At 41.7% G+C, this 20,642-nt stretch overlaps 1 protein-coding gene and 1 long non-coding RNA gene across 2 annotated transcripts in view; one reads left to right on the top strand and one right to left on the bottom strand.

Moving 5' to 3' along the window:
* SCN11A (sodium voltage-gated channel alpha subunit 11) overlaps positions 1-20,642 on the top strand; it is a 133,222-nt gene that overhangs the window by 12,229 nt on the left and 100,351 nt on the right. The window lies entirely within an intron of this gene.
* Positions 9,707-13,580, bottom strand: LOC145520619 (uncharacterized). Its single transcript, XR_014064641.1, has 2 exons — positions 13,457-13,580; positions 9,707-9,950 (listed from the first exon to the last, which is right to left on the bottom strand). It is a non-coding gene; the product is annotated as an uncharacterized LOC145520619 (long non-coding RNA).

Genomic DNA, 20,642 nt, shown 5'->3' with positions numbered 1-20,642 from the left:
TATAAATCAGAGTGATGTTATATGAGTTAAACATTCTACTCAGAAGGTTAGAAAAAGAACAAATTAAGCTCAGGCAATGGAAATAAGAAATTAAGACAAATGGTAACAGAGAGGATTTCCAATTCAGGTCAAGATGAAATAACAGGAAATGGATTTAACCTCTAGTCTAGGACAACTAAAAAACAGACAAAACATTAAACAGTGGTTTTTAAGACACTCAATATCAGGCAGCAGAGGACAGTGATCCCTGATGAGAGATAGGAATTGACCCCTTCCTTGAGAGAATTTCCAGGTGTTGGTATAAGAAGTGAACCCAGGCAGAGCCTGGAAACTCCTTGAATTGAGGAGAAGGAACTGAGAGTCCGGAGGAAAATAAGATAGCAAGAGTTCTTAGGATAGGCTTCTGAAGAGGAGAGAATTGCACTCAGAGAGAAACCTGGAGCCTATAGAGGGTTTTCCTCAAATATTCCCGGGAATACTGATCAGATGTGAGAAAATAACCTGCCAGGGAAAGGAATACCTCAAAAGAATTAATGCCTAGTGCACTGCGCTATTAATGCAGTTTATTGTTAAGGTTTTCAAAGTGGTGGTCGAAAAAAAAAGTACTCAAACTTCCACTTGTGAATATTATCCCTTTATTAGGGTTTCACGGGTTCACCATTTTTTTTTTTTTTTTTTTTTTGAGGAGAAGGAAAGAGTAGCTTTATTTCTTTGCCAGTCAAAGGAGGAACACAGTAGGCTAATGTCTCAAGAACTGTCAGTTCAGTTCAGTTGCTCAGTCATGTCCGACTCTTTGCGACCCCATGCACTGCAGCATACCAGGCTTCCCTGTCCATCACCAACTCCTGGAGGTTATTCAGACTCATGCCATTGAGTTGGTGATGCCATCCAACCATCTCATCCTCTATCGAACTGTGCCCCCCTTTAAATTTCTTTTTGCTTTTTAAAATTTTTATTGGAGGGTAGTCAATTTACAGTGTTGTTGTGGGTTTCCTCTTTAAAGCATAAAAGTGGGAACTGGGGTACAGGAAAGTGGAAGAAATGGGGTTGCTCAGGTGGTCAGTTATCCAAGTTACTGAGGGCTTTCTGAAAGAAACTGCATTGGTGGTGGTACCTTAATTCCTTATTTGCCAGTAGCTGTGTTATACAACTGGTAACATGCTTGTTTAAGTTATCTTTTGAAATGGATGCCTGAACAGTCAAAAGCCTAATGTCAGGCACTTGTGCTACCATTCTGTGTTAGGTACAAGCATGATGTCATTTCAGAGAGTTAAGAATGGGTTAAAGGATGGGAATGAATGCTGAGTAGCATAAGGGAGGGTGTGGGGGCTATGCTGATTCTGTGCTTGTTCATGCTTTGCCCTGGTTGACTGGGATTGCCTCCTGGAGCCCACATTTTCCAAACTCTCTTGTCAGGTTTTGGTCGGTTTCAGCACTACTAAGAGTCTGCAGAAAAAAGAAAGGAAGAAGCCAAGGAATTTCTTCCTCTCTGCTTTGGGCATATCTCTGGCAGGGGCTGTGTCTCCTCCCTAGATCAGCTATGGCACATACAGACTTTTATGTATGTGAAAGATTGTGTGGGTGCTAAGCCTTTGAAATGTGCCTCTGGATCACTAGTTTGCTATAGCTCCAGGAAAAGGATTGGAAGACTATTAATGATGCAGTCTATTTAAGGGGGCCTTCTCTAAGATGACTTTTCCTCATTTGGTTATTTTTAAAAAGGAAAAAAGTATGCTCTCCCTTTCCTCCATTAATGCTCTTTGGTGAATAGTGCAAACTATCACCTGGTATTTATTTTTATAAGCCCCTAATTGCAGCTAATCAAGCATTTACTTTGGATTTACAGGCTCTTGCTGCAGGTACATTTTTAGCCATCCTCAGTAAAGAAACATAATTGCAGTAGACCACAGAAATGAACATGAGAAAAAGTAAGAGATGAGTATCATCACTTATTACTTAAGTATACCTTCTTTTTTCCTAGCCACATAGAGATCAGAAAGAGAAAATAGCATCTTAAATAGATTTTATGAAATAGAGAAGCTGTTGGCAAAGAGCCTTGATAAAAACACCATGGTATTTTCATGTAAAGGAACTGTATCCAGTACACTGATTTTACTCAAAAATAGAATTATATAGTACTTAATTGGTAAATTTCAAAGCCCAAGTCAAATATTATTTTCTTTTCCAAAATGTTTTTATTTCTATTTTAAAGATAAAAATGTTTCCTTGTCTAGATCAGTCTGACCTACTTTGCCATTTAGGATATTGGTAGAACATACAACAATTTTGAGACTTAATTGAATCTTAGTGACCATCAAGTGCAGCCCTCTGCATTTAACAGGAAATTGAGACTAAATGACTTGGTTAGGCGAGTAAGTGGCAAGCCAGAACCGCAAACCACCCTCTTGACTCTATTTTCACTGCTTCTTATAAATGTTAGTGGTTCTTAAGTGAACAGTAGTTTTTCTTCAAGCTACGGTACGCTTCCTCAGCATTTCTACCCTTGTGATTCTCTTCCATTCCCTCCCCCAGTTGAAAACCAGCATTTTATAATCTTCCACTTCTCAAATCAAAATGTAAAATCCCAACTTAACTGTGACGGTGGTCTCTGATGTGTAAGATTAAACTATCTCTTATGAACAAATCAATGCTAGTTTTCTAGATTCTATTCTTTTTTTCCACAGAAAAAGTGATATGAAAGATATGGAAATAACTTGTCTGGCTCCATGTCAGTCTTAAACAAATTAGATCACATCTATATGATAAGGGCTAAATAATAAGATAACTTGAAAGACCTTTTCTTAAGGTAACTTGTTTTTGTCTATTTCTCTTCATTCGTTTCGTTTCCTAGAACTTTATGTTCTGTGTTGGGCTCCAGGGGCACAGGTCCTGCTGTTGATGCAGGAGCTTATTGTTAAGGTTTTCGAACTGCTGCTGCTGCTGCTAAGTCGCCTCAGTCATGTCCGACTCTGTGCGACCCCATAGATGGCAGCCCACCAGGCTCCCCCGTCCCTGGGATTCTCCAGGCAAGAACACTTGAGTGGGTTGCCATTTCCTTCTGCAGTGCATGAAAGTGAAAAGTGAAAGTGAAGTGGCTCAGTTGTGTCCAACTCTTCACACCCCATGGACTGCAGCCTACCAGGCTCCTCTGTCCATGGGATTTTCCAGGCAGGAGTTTTCAAACTAGAGGTCAGGAAAAAATATACTAAAACTTCTATCTGTATTATCTTTTTTCTTTTTTCAGCTTTTACCATTAACAGAATTGGCTGTTTACGAGTTAAATTATGTTAACAGAATTACATGATTAGAGTTCAAAGAGTCAAAAGAGTTCTACCAAAACAAGAGGGTCCCGCTGTATAGCACAGGAACTATAGCCAATATCCTGTAATAAATCATAATGGAAAAGAATATGAAAAAGATTGATGGGAGGGAGGCTCAAAAGAGAGGAGATATATGTAAACTTATAGCTGATTCATATTGATGTACAGAAGAAAGCAATGCAGCATTGTAAATGAACTATCCTCCAATTTTAAAAAAAAGAATATATGTATAACTGAATCACTTTGCTGTACAGCAGAAATTAACACAACATTATAAATCAACTATACTTCAACAAAAGCAAACAGACAAACAAATAAAACTCCCAAATTTAGGAGGCTGATGCAACCTTGAGCCATTTGGCATGATCATATTATTTATTCATTCATTTAAAAATGTTTAGTGAGTATCTTCAATATACTAGTTAATGAAACACATACTAACAAGATAAATCATGGCAGTTATACCTGAAAAGCTTTAGTCTAGAGGAAGAAACGAGCTATTAAATAATTAAGTTGCACATGGTAAGTGTTGTAAAGAACTGAGTAAAACTTATCTGAAACACAGAAGAAAGGGAGAAAAACTTGGGGGAGGTTGAGAAAGCTTTTCTAGAAGGGACGTTGGAATTTGATCTTGAGGGAGAACAGTATAAAGAACTGTGCGAAGTCAGTGTCCGACTGTATGCAAAGTCAGACATGAAAGAAGGAAACATATTCCAGGAATGAATTTCCCAATTACTACACACGACTGGAAGACTTGTAGAGCCAAACTTCACTCAGTCCAGACCAAACCAGATGCAAATCCAGAATCTCCCAACAAACTCCCAACAGGAGGAAGGGGTTTTAAACCTTGCAGGACCTTGCAAAGCATCTCTGATCTCTTTAGAGCTAAGCTAACCTATCCAAGTGATAGGCTGCAATGCACTGCACCCTAGAGTCAGTTATAGTGTTGATGACAGTAATAAAATTGGAAATGAAGCTTAATTTCAGTAGGTGGCAGTAGTCACAAAGCAGATATTTGTGTTTTTTTTCAGTTATTTTAGTTTTAGGTGTTGACCACACCTTTAGGGTTTAAACACACTGGGTCTGGAAGCCAGAGGCTGGAGGGACCTTAGTCAGTCCCTCAGCCAGCATCACATGGTTTACAGTTGACCACCTTCACCAGTAGTAGACTCATCACACTTCTCCCAGTGGAGTCCTTTCACCTGAACCTGCAATGTTAATTCGTGTTTTTAAGTGCAAGGGAACTTCATTATCAGGGTTCTTATTACTGGAGTACCCATAATTACAAGTTGGGAAATAAAGGTCATCCCAACATGAAATGTTCACGAACAAATTGATCCTTAAAAAGCTAGTCCCCATTCACACCTCCTTCTGGCTTAACATAGCCTCTACCCCACACCAAACTTTAGTGTCAGAATGTCACTGTGTTTACTGTGCGTACCAGCTGCAAAGTGAAATTGCCAATCTTGCGAAAGATGCAGGGTTTCACTAAGATAAAGAAAGTGATGATGGAGGACTGATTCAACAATTGTTGGAAAACCTCCAAGAAATGAGAGTCTGGCAGAGTTTGGTTACAACTGAGAAAAAGCAAATCAACAAAGATAATAATAGGGGCCTCAGGAGGAAATGACTGGAAATTCAAAGGATTTGGAGAGGTCCTGGGAAAAAGTGATGAAGCCCTTGACTATTTTACAAAATTTCCCTTTTAAAAAACCTTTCTGTGAAAGTCAAATAAGAAATGATTGATGTCATATTTTGCTGTCATATAATATTTTTCCAGAAAAAACATGCCCCAAACAAATCTTGATTCATTTTTGTGTTTTAAGAAATTAGTCGATTTTTTTTGCTGATATGATCAAAATGTGATTAAATATAAGATAAAATAAATTTACTATCATAAGTTTTAGTTCCTTTTAAGATGAAGCCCAAACTTACTCCCCACCCCCACATACACTCATTGCTCTAAAATGTTGCTTCCCATTTAAGTGAATTCTCTTAAAGTAACCTCTGCAGTAAACTACAGGCTGAGGGGAGAGCAGTGTATTTCTATCCATGTTTCCAGGCACAACCCATTCTTGAGGATTGAACATTGAGGTACATGAATGATTTGGCCACAGCCAGTTTTGGATGGATTGCAATCCAGGTCTTTATTCTGTATCTTAACTATGATAAATCAGTTCATCAGGCTCTCAGGGAAAAGCTTCACTGTGAGAGGATGTTTGAAATGAAAAGGCTGTGTTGGACTTGGTTCCTGCACTCAAGGATCTTGGGGGGAACAGAACTGTGAAATAACTGGAGATTATTTTTCAGTCTAAACCACAGACTGCAAATCTGGCTGCATACCAGGACTGAGCAGGGGATGCATCTGAGGGAGCTTGTTACTTATAAGAAAGCAATTGCATGGATGCGTATAAATGACAGTGGACTTATATGTGAGAATGTAGAGTGGTAAGGAGGAACCAGAGATCAAATTGCCATTGCTTGTGGAGTGGGTTTACATGCACTCCTCCAGACGATCTTCCTAACCCAGGAACCAAACCCAGGTCTCCTGCATTGCAGGTGGATTCTTTACCATCTGAGCTACCAGGTAAGCCCATGGAAAAAGCAAGGGAATTCCAAAAAAGCTCTTCTGCTTCATTGACTATGCTAAAGCCTTTGACAGCGTGGATCCCAACAAACTGTGGAAAATTCCTAAAGAGATCGGAATACCAGAGCACCTTACCTGTGTCCTGTGAAACCTGTATGCAGGGTAGAAAGCAACAGGTAGAACCAGACATGAAACAGCGGACTGGTTCAAAATTGGGAAAGGAGTACATCAAGGAGCATATTGTCACCCTGCTTATTTAACTTATATGCAGAGTACATCATGCAAAATGCTGGGCTGGATGAAGCACAGGCTGGAATCAAGATTGCCAGGAGAAATATCAACAACCTCAGATATGAAGATGATACCACTCTAATGGCAGAAATTGAAGAGGAACTAAAGAGCTTCTTGATGAAGGTGAAAGAGGATAGTGAAAAAGCTGACTTAAAACTCAGCATTCAGAAAGCTAAGATCATGGCATCTGGTCCCATCACTTCATGGCAAATGGATGGGGAATAAGTGGAAGCTGTAACAGATTTTATTTTCTTGGGCTCCAAAATCACTGCAGATGGTGACTGCAGACATAAAATTAAAAGATGCTTGCTCCTTGAAAGGTAAGCTGTGACAAACCTAGACAACATATTAAAAAGCAGAGACATCACTTTGCTGACCAAGGTCCATATAGTCAAAGCTATGGTCTTTCCTGTGGTCGTGTACGGATGTGAAAATTGGACCATAAAGAAGGCTGGGTGCCAAAGAATTGATGCTTCGAATTGTGGTGCTGGAGAAGACTCTTGAGAGTCCCTTGGACAGCCAGGAAATCAAACCAGTCAATCCTAAAGGGAATAAACCCTGGATATTCACTGGAAGGACTGATGCTGAAGCTGAAGCTCCAATACTTTGGCCACCTGATGCAAAGAGCTGACTCATTGGAAAAGACCCTGATGCTGGGAAAGATTGGGTACAAGAGGAGAAGGGGTCAGCAGAGGATAAGATGGTTAGATAGCATCACTGACTCAATGGACATGAGTATGAACAAACTCTGGGAGATGGCGAAGGACAGGGAAGCCTGGCACACTGCAGTTCATTGGGTTGCAAAGAGTCAGACATGACTTAGTGACTGAACAACAACAAAGAGGCAAACAGCTTGTGTCATCTCAAAAGGGACAGAAGCCTCAACTCAGCTTCCAGGAGCCCAGTGAGAAAACAGGCCTATAATTTCCAGATCTTCTGATTTGGTCAAAAGAAGAAAGAAATCTTGATGTTTATATGGAATTTCTCAGTTTTTAAAAGTCCTAAGTTCAATAAAATGGCAAAACATGGGTCTGCAGCTTTCTTGGGGATCTCTGCAAACACATGGTGTGAGTGGAAAGCCATGGAAGCTCAGAGAAGAGAGAAGAGGGTTGGGGGGAGCCTGGCATCCTGGGCCTGTCGGTTGGACCCTCTTACTGGCAGGAGGGTGGGTCCACACCTCCCTCTGGGTGGAGGGCAGGATGCAGAGGCTTATCTTCGGAGCACACTCCTATAGCCCAGGGACTGGCTCTGACTTCATCTGCTTGTCCTCTTAGCAGCTATTCCCTAGAGAAATTGTGGGGACAATGAGAGAAGAGTCTCTTTTGTTCATTTTTTTTTTTTTTTTTTACAAAACAGTATGGAATCGTCTAAGTGATCAGAGGCAAAATTTTCTAACATTTGGAGAGTATAAAATAAAAAGTAAGGATTCTCTTCCCATTTCTCCCCTCTCCTCTATTTCCATTTGTAAGAGGTAATCACTGTTAAATTTTTTGGCTGTTATTCCAGAAATTTTCTAAGCATATAAAAACTGTATATGTGATTTATTTCTTTTTTTTTCCCCAGGAGATAGAGGAAAGATGATTGGCCTTTGGACAGAGAGCACAGTCCCAACTCTGTGCCTTTTTGTCTATAGTGTTTCCTGCTTGGAAGGCCTTTCTCTTCCTCTTCCTCTCCTGGCATAAATGCCTTGAAAGGCAGCACAGTACAGAAAAACACAGAATCTCAGTCAGACTTTCTGGTTCTGCAGTCTGGCTCTCTTGTTTACTAGTTCTGACTCTAGCTGAGTTACGCGGGCTTTTCCTGCCATGATTTTCCAATCTATTAAAAGGGCCTTAGGGACTTCCCTGGTGGTCCAGTGGTTGAGACTTTGCCTTCCAGTGCTGTCAATCCCTGGTTGGGTTGCTAGGATCCCACATACCTCGTTGTCAAAAAAAACCCAAAGGTAAAACAGGAGGAGTATTGTAACAAATTCAATAAAGACTTTAAAAATGGTCCACATTAAAAAAAAATCTTTAAGAAAAGGCATTAAAACCAGAATCTGTCTCAAAAGGTTGTTAATGAGAAATAAATACGTTGAAGGCCACGTGGCAGGATTTGGCACCAAACAAGTAGTGGCACTGTGGTAGAGAATCTGCCTGCCGATGCAGGAGACACAAGAGACTCGGGTTCGATCCCTGGGTTGGAAAGATCCCCTGAAGGAGGAAATGGTTACCCACTCCAGTATTCTTGCCTGAAGAATTCCATGGACCGAGGAGCCTGGTGGGCTACAATTCATGGTGTCGCAAAGGGTCAGACATGACTGAGTGCACACACACACACAAGTAATATGTAGTTGTTTACTATTACCATTGTTCCCAAAGGCCTAACTTTTTTGTCCCTTTCTATTAGGAAACCTTCCTCAATCATCCTTAATTCCTGCTCCTGTCTCCTCCTCCAACTTACCTCTTTTAGTGATGATGATGCCACCGAATTTGGCACCTTATTATATTGCCTCACATGGGTACTATATTGTCTCAGCATGAGTCATGTGTGCCTGTGCATTGCTGACCTGTCTAGGGCAGTTGCCATGCCTCTCACTTCTCTGTGTCTCTGCAGAGGCAACACCATGAACAGAGGTAGGCAGGGATACAGCTTCAAGGATCTCCAGGTCTGTGTCCTGCTCTGCCAGATGTTGCAGAGGTCAGTGAGAAGTCAGGGAGCTTGGGACCCAGCTGCCATTGCTTTGAGCTGCTCTTTATATTCACCAGAAGGTGCTTTGCCAAAATTTAGAGCAAACGGTTTTAGAAACTCTCTGCTAGCATCAGGGCCCTAAGGGCTGTGATGCTCGGCACTTCTCCTCTCCCCAGGGAGCCTCTGAGATCATCTCAGTAAAACTTTAATGCCTGGAAGTCAATTAGAGTGGAGAATTCTCCTGTAATCAAAAGAGGCAGTGCTTTTATTGGAAAGGTGCAAACAAGAGGGGAAGGATGGCAGCTGTGTGAGGCTCTGTAGAGCTAATAGCTTGGGCTGAGAAAGTTATTTCAGCAGAGTCAGACAGTATCTACCAGACATGAAGGCAAAAGGAGGGGCTCTGGAGTGGGCAGAGGGAGAAACAGGCTAGGCCTTCAGAGGTGGCCTCCATGATTATCCTTAGAGTACGCCAAAGCATTCCTAGAGCAGATTCACAGCTTCACTTTCCTGGATCGTCCAGCAGATCCATGAATTACTCTCCATCTCTCACTTGAGAGAGGAGGAATGGAACTAAAGAGAGGTTAATATGACACTGGAGTTAATACCCCCACCTCTCTACTTTCAGAAAGCAGACCTCACTGGAATGAGGAGTATGGATGAGGAGGCGGGGGAGCTCTGTTCTCTCTAAGCACATTCCCCGAAAGTGGCACCTTCTCAGTGCCTGCTAAGAGAATTCTGAAAAGCTGTTAGAGGAAGTCATGTGAAATTAATGACTTAAATATCACTGGACAGATGCACGAGTTGTATATGTCTGTTCCATTTACTGCTACATAGCAAATCACCCCCAAAACCATTTTATTATGTTCACAGAGCCTGTGGGTCAGGAATTCAGGCAGGGCAACACTGAGGATGGCTTGTCTGTTCCATGATGTCTGGGGCCTCAGCTGGGAAGACATATAGCAGGGAGTCACTTTACTGCTGGAGGCTAGAGTCTTCTGAGGGTTCAAGTGGCTGGACATCCAGGATTGCTCATCACACGGCCTTTAGCTGATGCTGCCTGTCAGTTGGGAACTCAGCTGGTTCTGTAGAGCAGTGCACCACATGTGTCTTCTCTAGCATGACAGTCCTAGGGTATTTGATACTCCTCTATGGAGGCTGGCTTTCCCCAGAATGAACCTCCCAAGAGAACCAGGCAGATCTTTTATTTTTTATATTTGTTTTTTTGGGGGGGAAATCCAAATTTTATTTATTTGGCTGTGGTGGGTCTTAGTTGTGGTATGTGAACTCTTTAGTTGCAGCATTCAAACTCTTAGTTGGGGCATGTGGGATCTAGTTCCCTGACTAGGGATCAAACCTGGGCCCCCTGCATTGGGAGCACAGAGTCTTAGCCACTGGACCAACAGGGAAGTCCCCAGGCAGACCTCTGAAGACCTAATATCTCTTCTACTCCAGTCTGTTGGTCAAAGCAGTCACAAGGGAAGGAGCACAGACCCTACCTCCTACTAGTGCTGAAGAATATGTAGCTGTTGTTTTTGAAAACCACAAATATTGTCTTATTCCTTTATGTCCTCATTCCTTTATGACTCCGTGAATCCCTAATGACACAGGAGTTGTTCATGAAGTCAGTAGGTGCTAGCATCCTGCCTTGGCTTTGCCACTAACTAGCTGTGTGACCTTGGAAAAGTTATCTCACCCATCCAAATTTCTGTTTTCTCATTGATAAAGATATATATTATAAATGTTTAGGTATCTTTTGTCACTTGTAAAATATCTTTTTTAAAATTTTTTACTGAAATATAGTTGATTTCTGAGGTTGTGTTAATTTCTGCTGTATAGCAAAGTGATTCTCTTATACACAGATATACATTCTTTTTTATTTTCTTTTCCATTATGGTGTATCTCAGGACATTAAATATAGATCCCTGTGCTATATAGTAGGACCTTGTTGTTTATCCATTCTATATGCAATAGTTGGCATCTTTTTTGTTGTTTAGTCACTAAGTTGCTTTGGTTCCAACTCTTTGCGACCCCATGTACTGCAGTACACCAGGCTTCCCTGTCCTTCACTATCTCACAGACTTTGCTCGAACTCATGTCCATTGAGTCAATGATCTACTAACTCCCCAAACTCCCAGTTCATCCCTCCCTCAACCCTTCCCTTGGCAACCACAAGTCTGTTCTCTATGTTTGTGAGTCTGTTTCTGTCTAGGAGACAGGTTTGTTTGTGCTGTATTTTAGACTCCACACATAAGTGATATCATACAGCATTTTTTTTTATCTTTCTGACTTAACTTCACTTAGTATAGCAATCTGTAGGTCCATCCATCATGCTGCAAATGGCATTACTTCATTATTTTTTGTGACTGAGTAACATCCATTGTGTATATATATATATATGTATATATATACCACGTCTTCTTTATCCATTCATCTGTCAATGGACAGTAGGTTGTTTCCATGCCTTGGCTACTGTGAATAGTGCTGCTATGAACAAAGGGGTGTATGTATCTTTTTGTATAAAATATCTTTAAAATGTAACTGTCCTATACAGCTCTGTACAGGATTATGATAAGGGATTGAAATATTGCCAAGATGCAGACAGAACTCTTTTGTGTGGTGGAAACTTGGTGACAACAGAGAGAAAAATGGGGAAAGGCCTTGCAAACGGTGGTGAGAGATGGAGTAGAGGTAGGCTAAGGTGAGAGGAGTGTGTGAGGATCACCCAAGACAGGAAAAGACTGGAAGGTGATTTAAGAGGTCAGGCATGAGCTGCAAGGATACCACTGCTGCCCAAGACAGGAAGAGAACTGTACAGAAGAGGCATAGGATAGGCCAGAAACATTGAGGATGGAGACCAGGACATGTGCCTGGATGGGGGTGTGTGGTGATGGCGGGAAGATCAAATGTTCTAGGCTCAGAGAGTAAGAGAGAGAGATAGTAAGATGAGGAAGGAAGAATATTGTTCCTTTGGGGTCCTGTGTGGCTCTGCCCAGGGCTGGAGGGGACATATAGGGAGACTGGCTGCATAAATGTCAATGGCAGGCATTGGGGCTATACACTTAGGGGAAGTAACAAGCAGGCAAGGCTGGCTTCACGTGTGTGGGATCTGTACAGTCACACTGGAACCTTCATCTAGGAGGGATCATGCTTGGTTTAATGCTCTGCTGTCACCATTTTCAAATTCAGATATAAACACTTCCCTTTTAACATTTATTCCCTTGTTCTCACCACTGAGGTACCATATTGGAGCTAGGGTTCTTAGGTTGCAAGCAGCAGGAACCAACTTTTTCCTATTTAAAACAGCAGTTATGGGGACTTCCCTGGTGGTGCAGGGTATAAGAATCCATCTGCCAATGCATGGAATGTGGATTTGATCCCTGGTCCAGGAAGATTCCACATGTGATGGAGCAGCTAAGCCCATGCACCAGAACTACTGAAGCTGGTGCTCTAGAGCCCGCAAGCTGCAACCACTAAACTCATGTGCCATAACTACTGAAGCTCATGTGCCTACAGCCTGTGCTCCACAATAAGAGAGGCCTCTGCAATGAGAAGCCTGTGCACCACAATGAAGAATAGCCCCTGCTCGCTGCAACTAGAGAAAGTTCATAAGCAGCAAGGAAGACCCAGCACAGCCCCCAAATAAATAAATAAATAAATAAAATTTAAAAATAGCAATTATGGGAAGATGGAGGTTGAGGGAAGGTTCATTTGATTGAAGACAAATTTTAAGAGGCAGATAACAGGCAGCTCTGAATATACTGGTCTCCAGCTGGACATAGCACCTGCCCCAGTGGAGGGACCTCAGTTGAAGAAAGAGTAAACCCAACTTGGAGAGTGTGGTCTGAGAGAAATCTTATTGAAAAGGACCTCATAGAGCAATACCACTCTGTGATTCCTCCTATGGCCTGAGAGTTGAGGGATCACAGGCGAGGGTAAAGAGGGAGAGCTTGGAGAAGGATAACTGATGTAGAAGCCTTTCCAAAGTAATCAGACAAAAAATAATTAAAAATGTGATGAACAGGACTTCATTTTACCCAATTCTCCTGGGAACAAATCAATGAACCAATCATTATCTTCACCAGAGGCCCATTTAGAAAGAGAACATTTGAAAAAGCACATAGAACTGAAAGACTTGTAATGTGGAATTTTATCTCTAAGTAATTTCTGTCTAACTTTCTGGTGGGTAAAATACAATACAAGCTTAGCTTAAGCGGAAAGCATTTTTTTTTTTTTAGGTCTATCAGTTTATTGTTACCAACCCATCTCCCTCCACCCTCATGCGTGCATGCATATGCTCAATTATGTAACCTTATGGACTGCAGCCCTCCAGGCTCCTCTGTCCATGGACTTTTCCAGGCAAGAATACTGGAATGGGTTGCCATTTCCTTCTCCAGGTTTTGTTTTTAAAATAGAGATAGATTGTTCTTTCCTGAAACCAGTGGTGAGTCATGATGGCCAAAGGACTAGATAATCGAGTCCTTGGTAACCCAAAGGGCTTCTTACTCTGTTTCTCACAATCCCCTAGAGGTAGGAGCTATTTTTAACTTATAGGTGAGGAAACTGAGGCACAGAGAGGTTAAGTAATTACCTTGTCTTGCTCCTAGGGTGGGTGGGTCATCGTTTGTCCTGGCGCCATCCCTGGGGGTTTCAGAATTTCCTTGTTCATGTCTCCATTACTTCCCTTCTCCATTCAAGTGAGACTCAAGCCCCTGGCACAGGGAGGGCGGGCTGCAGAGGGCCCAGTGTCCACTGAAACTCTATGTCATAGGGCACAATGACCTTCCTGAACACAATGACCATTCATGAACAGTGACCATCCCCAATGTTCCTGCTTCTTAGAAGTCCTCAACTGAGGGAGCCCAACATCCTGGACCCTTTGCTTGAGACCTAAATATTGATGAATGCCCTGACCACTCTGGGCAGGTTGACATGGAGCAAAGAACAGCAACTCTCAAGGTTGAGGAGAAATCACTGACACCATCTAATCCAGGGGCCACAGACCCACAGTCTACAAGAGCCACATGGTTACCACAAACAAGTGGGACAAAGGAGCTACAGCAATCAGAGAAGAGAAAGAAACGAAAGGAATCCAGATCGGTATGGAAGAAGTAAAACTCTCACTATTTGCAGATGACATGATACTGTACATAGAAAACCCTAAAGATACTATCAGAAAATTGCTAGAACTAATCAGTGAATTTAGTCAAGTTGCGGGATACAAAATCAATACAGAGAAATCACTTGCATTCCTATATACTAACAATGAAAAATCAGAGAAATTAAGGGATCAATCCCATTTACCACTGCAACAAAAAGAATAAAATACCTAGGAATAAACCTATCTAAGAAGATAAGGCAATGCCAAAGAATGTTCAAACTACCACACAATTACACTCATCTCACACGCTAGCAAAGTAATGCTCAAAATTCTTCAAACCAGGCTTCAACAGTACGTGAACTGTGAACGTCCAGATGTTCAAGCTGGATTTAGAAAAAGTAGAGGAACCAGAGATCAAATTACCAACATACACTGGATCATCGAAATAGCAAGAGAGTTCCAGAAAAACATCTATTTCTGCTTTATTGACTATGCCAAAGCCTTTGACTGTGTGGCTCACAATAAACTGTGGAAAATTCTGAGAGAGATGGGATTACCAGAACACCTGACCCGCCTCTTGAGAAACCTATATGCAGGTCAGGAAGCAACAGTTAGAACTGGGCGCAGAATAACAGACTGGTTCCAAATAGGAAAAGGAGTATGTCAAGGCTGTATATTGTCACCCTGCTTATTTAACTTATATGCAGAGTACATCATGCAAAATGCCAGCTGGATGAAGCACAAGCTGAAATCAAGATTGCTGGGAAAAATATCAATAACCTCAGATACAAAGATGACACCACCCTTATGGCAGAAAGTGAAGAAGAACTAAAGAGCCTCTTGATGAAAGTGAAAGAGGAGAGTGGAAAAGTTGGCTTAAAACTCAACATTCAGAAAACTAAGATCATGGCATCCAGTCCCATCACTTCATGGCAAATAGAAGGGGAAACAATGGAAACAGTGACAGACTTTATTTTGGGGGGCTCCAAAATCACTGCAGATGGTGACTGCAGTCATGAAATTAAAATACGCTTGTTCCTTTGAAGAAAAGCTATGACCAAATTAGACATCATATTAAAAAGCAGAGACATGACTTTACCAACAAAGGCCCATCTAGTCAAAGCTATAGTTTTTCTAGTAGTCATGTATGGATGTGAGAGTTGGACTATAAAGAAAGCTGAGCACCAAAGAATTGATGCTTTTGAACTGTGGTGTTGAAGAAGATTCTTGAGAGTCCCTTGGACTGCAAGGAGATCCAAGCTGTCCATCCTAAAGGAAATCAGTCCTGAATATTCATTGGAAGGACTGATGTTGAAGCTGAAACTCCAACACTTTGGCCACCTGAGGTGAAGAAGTGACTCATTTGAAAAGACCCTGATGCTGGGAAAGATTGAAGGTGGGAGGAGAAGGGGATGACAGAGGATGAGATGGTTGGATGGCATCACTGATGTGATGGACATGAGTTTGAGTAAGCTCCGGGAGCTGGTGATGGATGGGGAAACCTGGCATGCTGCAGTCCAGGGGGTCGCAAAGAGTTGGACATGACTGAGCGACTGAACTGAACTGAAGAAAACAGAAGACATGTATACAGAAAAGTATAAGACACTGATGAAAGAAATCAAAGATGGCATAAACAGATGGAGGGATATTCCATGCTCCTGGGTCGGAAGAATCAATGTTGTGAAAATGACTGTACTACCAAAAGCAATCTACAGATTCAATGCAATCCCTATCAAATTACCAATGGCATTTTTCACAGAACTAGAACAAAAAATCCCACAATTTGTATGTAAACAAAAAGCCCCCAAATAGCCAAAGCAACCTTGAGAAAGAAGAATGGAGCTGGAGGAATCAACTTACCTGATTTCAGACTATGCCACAAAGCTACAGTCATTGAGATAGTATGGTACTGGCACAAAAACAGAAGGACAGACCAATGGAACAAGATAGAAAACCCAGAGATAAATCCATCCACCTATGGGCACCTTATCTTTGACAAAGAAAGCAAGAATATACAATGGGGAAAAGATAGTCTCTTCAATAAGAGGTGCTGGAAGAACTGAACAACTAACTACATGTAAAAGAATGAAATTAGAACACTTCCTAACACCATACACAAAGATAAACTTGAAATGGATTAAAGAGCTAAATGTAAGACCAGAAACTATAAAACTTTTTGAAGAAAACAGAGGTAGAACACTGTATGACATAAATCATAGCATGATCCTTTTTGACCCACCTCCTAGAATAATGGAAATAAAAACAAAAATAAATGGGACCTAATTAAACTTAAAAGCTTTTGCACAGCAAAGGAAACAAGGTGAAAAGACAACCTTCAGAATGGGAGAAAATAATATCAAATGAAACAACTGACAAAAGGATTAATTTCCAAAATATACAAGCAGCTCAGTACCAGAAAAACAAACAACCCAATCAAAAAGTGGGCAGAATACCTAAACAGACTTTTCTCTAAAGAAGATATATGGATGGCTTGTTACCTAAAGGTGCTCAATGCTTGTTACCTAAAGTATGTCATTGTGTAGCATGGCACATTTTAGGTAACCATATAATGCCACAGTATTTCTGCTGATTCCCTTGATCATTGAAACCTTTCTTTAAGTTTGTTCCAGTAGAACAATCCACAAGGTTCTTTCATCTGCCTTTAGGTTCACGTAGGAGTAGCAGCTTTGAATCAGTTCCCCGCCCCTTTTATTAACTCCAAGGGCCTGTATTACACATACTCAGACTTTTCCCTTTAAGTCAGGGGCTCACCTACTGTTTACCCGGGACCATTAAACCATTAAGAAAAATGATGCTTCATGGGCCAGGACAATTTATGCACTTTGTTGAAAGTGAAGCTAATTTCTTCTTGCTCTGTGGAAAATGTTGTTTATACTTATTAAAAGTTCCAGGAATTCTGCACCCTGAGCTGATCCAGGTGTGATCCCGACAGAACAGGCAACAGGACTACTATTTCCCCATGAGTACTTGTTTGACTTTGGGGCCCTAATAACTCTAAACAGGGCCTGGTGTTGGCCTCAGTCTCTATTTTTGAATTATGCTTGTTCTCATGACTCTGAATTAATGCCACCTCACTTTTCCTGTCAGATTCATCCCCCTCACTTGAAAGTCTGAAGTTGAATGGGGCCACTTCTCCGTCCCTCCTGGGTTTTGGACTGGAATTCTGCCTATGGATTGCCCTGTTCCCTCCTTCTTTGTCTTGGCACTGCCACTGTGGCACTTGACCTCAAAAATTTGTCAAAGTCAGATGGCCTGCTGCCTTTTCCAGAGGACACAGATGAAGAGGGCAGAAGACAAACTGAAGACCAACTTCTAAGGACACGGCCACAGGAGGCACTGGCTCCCCCTGGTTTTCAATGTTACTGCTTTTTCAGTCCTTCTCAGCTGATAGAGCTCTACTTCCTGTTGGAGCCAACTTCAAGCCATTTTCCAGGTCTATTTTCTGAACTGCTTCTTGGAAATGTAATTAAAGTGCAAGGGGAGACGATTGCACTGTTTGCATTTGCCATCAGGCCAGGAAGTGACATTCCTGGATAATAAGAATTTCCATAATAGGTGAAAAGTGCAACCCCAGAGAAGCCTTGAGGTTGATGAAATTAGGGTTTTTCCAAATGAGGAAGATAGGAAGCCACATAAAATGAACTGTAACCTTGGAAACTATGACGTACGAAAACAGATGTAGGCAGAAGGATGGAAGTCCACAGAGAGGGTAGACAAAGGAAGACTTGGTGACAAACCATTTCAAAGTTGTTCACCTGCAGCCAAGGGAGTAAGGCACTGTGTCTGACATTCTGGCCTATCTCACCCTGGGTTCTAGGCAAACCAGCTCTCCACTGCATCAGAAATGTCAGGCTTTATATAGGTTTTGGTTATAAACAATATGTTTACAATTACCTGATCCCCTTTGGTTCACTTCTACCCCTAGTGAGTAAAGTTCTGGTTATTAATTTGGCTTCTCTGAAATCCTGATATTGGGAAGAGGCTGCCTGGGATAGTGTTCATGACTATTTTGTTAAATAGATAAGCTATTTCTGATCCATTAAAGCTGAGGACAAGATTCTGGGTCTGACTTGACTCATCCATGAGCTCCTTCCTGCTAGACACAGCCACCTACTGGAAACTTGAAAAATCTCCCAAGTCTCTCTTGCCTTCAGAGACACTTGAAGCCTCTCACATGTTTCTCCTTGTCCTCTTGCCTTTCTTGCAATATTCAATTTGTAGTCTCCATACTGCATACTTTGAAAGGGAAGTGACCTGCCTGGGCTCTTGTGTAGTAGCTATCACTCCTGACTTCTGCTAATGACTGAGATCACTGTACACAGTTGCTTGCACTGATTCTGGTTATTTTGTTGCACTGCTCACCCATTAACTTCCTTTCCTGGAAAGATGTTTTAAAAACCACTTTGCTTCTGGAAGTAGGCTACTGGCATGCTGCAGGCCTAGGTCAAATCTCAGAGTGACCACAGTATAGCTTTCTTGTTAAGGAAGGAGGCTGAATGGTGAGGTTAGGGCCATGCTGAGGAGGATCTGAAATGTTTGCTGGGGAATTCTTGAAGAATTTTGTAGGGAATTGGGAGATTTTGGCTTTCTCAGCTAAGAGGCAACCTGCCCATATATGAATTTTTGATGATGTAGAGATTGATTAGAAAAGACAAGGGCTGGAGGGATCTATTGTGATGGTCCAAATGCCAGAGATAGGGCTAGCAATGGAGATGGAGAAACAAAGTTAGAAGAGATTTTGGAGGAATACTATGCAGAATTGGCAAAGAGGTGTCTTATGAAGGGTGAAGATTAAAAGATTCATGGAAGTCCATTTAAAACTTTATTAGGTATATATTTATTTTTATGTGTCGAAGTCCCTGCCTGCCGTGGTCTCATGTGAATGACATGGCAGATGTTTGCAGAAAATGGACATGGAAATAGCAGTGTCTGGAGGACTATAAGGTTCAGAAAGCTCTGATTCTCAAAAGTTGTGAGCCGTATGCCCTGCTGTGCCTCTGTGGTCCCAGGAAGCAGTTCTGACCTCACTGGAGCAAGCTTGCAATGTCTCCCATGCCTCATTATCAAACCAGAAACAGAAGTTGAATGAGGAAAAGTTACATGCCCAGGGAATTACAGGACTTTACTACTTTATATCTCAAAAATCCAAGAATCATTCATTCACTCATTCATTCATCCACTCATTTACTCAACAAATACCATTGAGTGCCTACAATGTAACAAGCACCATTCTGAAAATTCACTGGTGAGCAAAACCAGGAGTGGTCATAGCTGTTGTGGGATTTATGGAATCCAGAGGAAAAGACAGATGTTAATCTATCCTTTAAATGAATGGAAAACTGCCCTTGGAATAAGTGCTAAGGGGAGACTCATGGTACTCTAAGGCCTGAGAGTGGGAGAATCTGGCCCAATCAGGGAGGTCTGTGAAGTAAGGAAATTTCTTGCACTGATATTTGACAGGCTGGAAGGAGTTTAAGTGAGCTAAGAGGCTGAGGAAGAGGGTGTAGGGGGGAATCAGAGAGGACAGCATGTGCAAATACCTTGTGGCCACACGAGGCATTGAGAGCACTAAGGACAGAAAGAGAGATGTTGTGGCCAGAGTGCAAAGGGCAAGGGGAAGAAAGAAGGAACAGGCAGCTGGAGTGGGCAGGGCCAGACCATTCTGGGTCTGTGAGCCACAGTCTTTATCCCGTTTATCATGTTTAAAGTCTAATCACATCATGTTGTCTTCGCTGTATTGCTTTAAGGATTACTTTCTATTTATGGCAAGTATTATTAATTTTTAATGTGTAAAGATTTTTAAAATATATATATTTAAAATTAAAAATTGACTTGATTTAAATAAAAATAGTAATAGTCATACAGGTGGTAGGTAGAAATTGCAAACATGGAGTGGAATCAGCTCTCATGGAAGGAGTGTGGATGCTGATCACAAGTCTAGTTACCATCCATCACCGTACAGTTCACCCCTTTTATTCATTATACCCGTTCCTCTCAGTTCAATTCAGTTGCTCAGTTGTGTCTAACTCTTTGCATGCCATGGACTGCTGCACGCCAGGCTTCCCTGTCCATCACCAACTCCTGAACTTACTCAAACTTATGTGCATCACATCAGTGATGCCATCCAACCGTCTCATCCTCTGTTGTCCCCTTCTCCTCCTGCTCTCAATCTTTCCCAGCATCAGGGTCTTTTCAAATGAGTCAGTTCTTCGCATCAGGTGGCCAAAGTATTGGAGTTTCAGCTTCAGCATGAGTCCTTCCAGTGAATATTCAGGACCGATTTCCTTTAGGATGGACTGGTTGGATCTTGCAGTCAAAGGGACTCTCAAGAGTCTTCTCCAACACCACAGTTCAAAAGCATCAATTGTTTGGCGCTCAGCTTTCTTTATAGTCCGACTCTCACATCCATACATGACTACTGGAAAAACTATAGCTTTGACTAGATGGACCTTTGTCAGCAAAGTAATATCTCTGCTTTTTAATATGCTGTCTAGGTTGGTCATAGCTTTTCTTCCAAGGAACAAGTGTCTTTTAATTTCATGGCTGCAGTCACCATCTGCAGTGATTTTGGAGCCCCAAAAACTAAAGTCAGCCACTGTTTCCACTGTTTCCCCATCTATTTGCCATGAAGTGATGGGACCAGATGCCATGATCT

The sequence above is a fragment of the Giraffa tippelskirchi genome, chromosome 9 (assembly GCF_054371585.1).
Source record: "Giraffa tippelskirchi isolate mGirTip1 chromosome 9, T2T-mGirTip1v1.2.pri, whole genome shotgun sequence".
Taxonomy (NCBI): Eukaryota; Metazoa; Chordata; class Mammalia; order Artiodactyla; family Giraffidae; genus Giraffa; species Giraffa tippelskirchi.
Note: the sequence above shows the minus strand (reverse complement) of the source record. Positions and strands in the feature narration are given on the sequence as shown.